Source organism: Octopus bimaculoides, chromosome 1 (assembly GCF_001194135.2).
Source record: "Octopus bimaculoides isolate UCB-OBI-ISO-001 chromosome 1, ASM119413v2, whole genome shotgun sequence".
NCBI classification, from domain to species: Eukaryota; Metazoa; Mollusca; class Cephalopoda; order Octopoda; family Octopodidae; genus Octopus; species Octopus bimaculoides.
Window position 1 is genome coordinate 18,828,565 of NC_068981.1, and position 4,205 is coordinate 18,832,769.

The 4,205-nt window shown below is 39.0% G+C and overlaps 1 protein-coding gene and 1 non-coding gene across 4 annotated transcripts in view; both read right to left on the reverse strand.

Moving 5' to 3' along the window:
• Positions 1-4,205, reverse strand: part of LOC128247021 (leucine-rich repeat and coiled-coil domain-containing protein 1-like) — a 797,355-nt gene that overhangs the window by 316,919 nt on the left and 476,231 nt on the right. The gene's annotated exons all lie outside the window — the stretch shown is intronic.
• On the reverse strand, positions 230-333 carry LOC128250091 (U6 spliceosomal RNA). Its single transcript, XR_008266215.1, has one exon. It is a non-coding gene; the product is annotated as a U6 spliceosomal RNA (small nuclear RNA).

Sequence of the window (4,205 nt, forward strand, 5' to 3'; positions counted from 1 at the left end):
CACACACACACACACACACACACACACACACACACACACACGTATATATATACATATATACGACGAGCTTCTTTCAGTTTCCGTCTACCAAATCTACTCACAAGGCTTTGGTCGGCCAGAGGATATAGTAGAAAACACTTGCCCAAGGTGTCACGCAGTGGGACTGAACCCAGAACCATGTGTTTGGTAAGCAAGCTACTTACCACACAGCCACTCCTGCACCTATGGAAAAAATATGGAACTCTTCACAAATTTGCGTGTCATCCTTGCGAAGAGGCCATGCTAATCTTCTTTGTATCGTTCCAATTTTAGTATATACATACATCCATATATAAGGGGTCGGGAAATTTGTGTGACAACATTTGTTCCAGCTATTTAAGTTGTGGGATCAAATTTCGTCACAGTCAAGTTTGCTAACCAACTACTGGTGATGATGTAATCAACTAATCCAGTGCCACAAATTTCAGGTTTTGTGTTTGTACTCGAAACAGTTACTTTTAATTGACAGAAAGTTTTTATTTAAAAAAAAAAAGGCTTACTCAAAAAGCCGTGTGTTTGGCGCATACGAGTTTCGGTCGTATGAAGTTTAAGGCATTTATACTTCCACATGGACCAGACTGTTGCTGCTGCTGCATCATGCTCTCTTCTGATGGGGCTGGAGTCATCCCAGTTTAGTGGTTCCAGAGACGTCATTATGCACAGAGCCGACCAGATTCACCAGTGCTCCCCATCACTGGCGGTCCCGTGGCAGCGCCCCTGCCTTCTCCAAAGTGATGTTAAGCCTCTGGAGATCTTCCCCAATCGCGTTCAGCCATCAGGTGCGGGGCCAGTCACGAGGCCTCTGCCAACCCGCAGCTGCTGTATCGTAAAGCCTTTGTAGAATGATCTAGCGGGAGACGGAGGACAATAACCAGAAACGACATAAAATGAAAAAAACAAAAACTTGAGCCTGAAAGGGCTGTTTTGGCTCGTGTCGCTCATAAGGGATTTTTCAACAAAAGAACGTAAATATAAGCGTTTCCTTTAAATTTACATTTCATATTTTTAAAAATATCCAAAACGAAAAGCAGATTCTGATCACCAGCTGATGATCGGAAACGAGTGGCTCAGAATAATGAGAATAAGAGCCTTTCAGCTGTAATGTATTAAAGAATACTTTACCTTGTATTGAGTCCTGTGATTTATTGCTTCTGATGACTTACATACACACACACCACACACGCACATTTTGTGTCTTGGTCGGGTGATTACACCTGTAATAATAACGCAAGGTACTGGTTCAATAGTACGTCGTTATTGTATGTCAACTGGTTAAATATCTAACCGACTAACTAATCGATCGTTTGTTTTATTGTGCTGGTTAAACAATCAATCGGTTGTTTTGGAACCAAAGTCCTTTTGTCGCTATTATTGGCGTAATGACCTTTCCAACACACAAGATTTGATTCAATACACGAATTCACAGCAAAGAATCTTGCAAACCAAATACAAAAACCAAGTATATATTAAATATTTATATATATTATATATATACACACACATATTTACACATATATACACATATATATATATATATGTATTTGTATATATACATACATATATATATATACATACATACATGTATACATGCATACGTACACACACACACACACACACACACATATATATATAATGAGCTAACTATCGATTATATCGTTTTAAAAAGAAAAGGATATAATATTGGTTTCAAATGTTGGCTCAAGGCCAGCAATTTCGGTGTAAGGGGTATATCGATTATATCGAGCCCACTACTCATCTGGTATTTATTGTATGGACCCCGAAAGGATGAAAGCCAAAGTAGGAATTTGAACTCATATCGTATCGTAAAGGCTGGTGAAGCATTTTGCATTTTGCCCTGCGTGCTAGTGATTCTGCCAACTCGACGCCTTAAGAGGAAGTAATATTAACATTGATGGTGAGCTGAGAACATTTTTACTCAGTTGCCTGGGCTGCTGCACCCAGTTATGGAGTCACTTAGAGTCAAACTAACAGTGGAAATCAAAGCAATCCAACGCTGTTACACCAAGGAATGATGCCTCGGTGCAATAGATTAGTTGCGGGGAGAGGCTTTCTCACTCTCTTTCTCTATCCTCTCTCTCTCGTTCGCTCTCTCTGTATATCTATATAATACGAAAAGTCTGTGATTGCTTGCAATATCAAGGAAGGATTGCAGCTTTTTTCGTAAAGTGAAAACTGTTATTGATGCTATTGAGTAGAGTCCATCGAAGGTGAATGTTTACAGAACGAGGCAGCTATCTAAGTACAGTTTCCAATTTTTCACCAGATATTTTTGGAAGTTGACGACATATTTTGTTTTGGCTTCTTTATGCAGCTGGACTTCTAGATATGCTACGACTAAGTTGGTGTTATTGGGGCAACTTGTCTGCCCATTGCAGTTCCAGATTTCTGTTGAAAGGCGTTTTCTTCAAAAATGAAGTTGTTTTGAAGAATGAGTTTAAATCCGTCTGTGATGAATTATCTATTCGATCATTCGATCCGGAATTTCATCAAGGAATTGTTTTAGTCAAAAGACATTTGACTCCAATCCGTACTCGTGTGGGATGGTAGTATAAGGATTTACTACATCAAATGAAGCGATGATGGTATCCCTGTTAACTTATTCGGGAGGTAGTTTAATAGGTCTAGGTTATACCTTATGAAACTTGGTACATAGCTTAAAAAATATCCTAATTACACTTTAATTTGGGGCGTAGCAAATTTCAGTTTATCTTCCTTTCGTTTTCACTAACTCCTTTTTACCATTCACTAAGTCCTCTTTGCCTGTGTATGTATGTGGATAGTGTTTATTATTTTATCTAATCTAACACAGGGACCAGCACTTCCTCGCCCACAAACCGAGAACTCATTTATTTCTTTGTAACCATTCCCTCTCTCTCTCTTTCTCTCTCCATACACACACAAACACATACACACATATGCTCAGTAAATACAACATATTAAAATAAATGGAGAACTTTAGGAACCAAATAATTATTTCTTATTCACTTGAGACTTTTCAGCAATTTTCAACTATAGGTTATTCATAATGCATATGCACTCCAAATAGTTTAAAATTTACATTTCCTTTTCAACCGTTTCGTCTACATTTTGATAAGAAAGACTCAATCATTCGCTAACCCATTATGTGTAAAACAAAGATGTCATCACGTCTTGGTTAAATAATATAATAGATGTTTACACAGATACTGGACACCACCAAAAGGCTAAAACAGCCCTAAATTCGGACGTGGTTTCACCTTTGATAGCTATTGTTTTCACTTATATGACATATCCACTGCACAAAGCTTTGGCGTGACCTTCTCACGCGACAATCACATGACCCTAACACGCGGACGTAGAACAAAAGCCGACTGAAACTTCGTTTACATCACAATATGACCATCCTCAGACAATCAGTCTGTGCGTTAACTGACGACGATTGAGTCAAATAATCTCTATATGTGTGTGTGTGTGTGTGTGTGTGTGTGTGTGTTTGTGTGCGCGCGCGCGCGTCCGTCCGTGTGTCTGAGAGAGTGAGTGTGTGAGTGTGTGTGCGTGCATGTGTGTATTTGTGTGTATGTGTTATATAATATATAATATATCAATATGTAATATAATTTCATAATACATATATAATGTATACATACATATGGATATAAATACTACATACAAACACACAAACATACACACAAACACAAACACACGCACACACACACAAACGCACACACACATACATGCATATAACACACACGCATGTACATGTATAAATTATTTTCTACTCTAGGCACAAGGCCCGAAATTTTGGGGGAGGGGCCAGTCGATTAGATCGACCGTAGTACGCAACTGGTACTTAATTTATCAACTTCGAAAGGATGAAGGGCAAAGTCGACCTCGGCGGAATTTGAACTCAGAACGTAAAGACGGACGAAATACCGCTAAGCATTTCGCCCTCCGTGCTAACGTTTCTGCCAGCTGGCCGTATATTCAATGAAGATATTGAATTGTATTCTCTGTTCATTTCCAGCTGCATTTATTTCTGTATACTAGCTGTTTGGATTATTCAAGATACATACACACATGCGCATACACAGACACACAGAAACAGACACACAGACACAGACACAGACACAGACACAACACAGACACGCGCAACACACACACACACA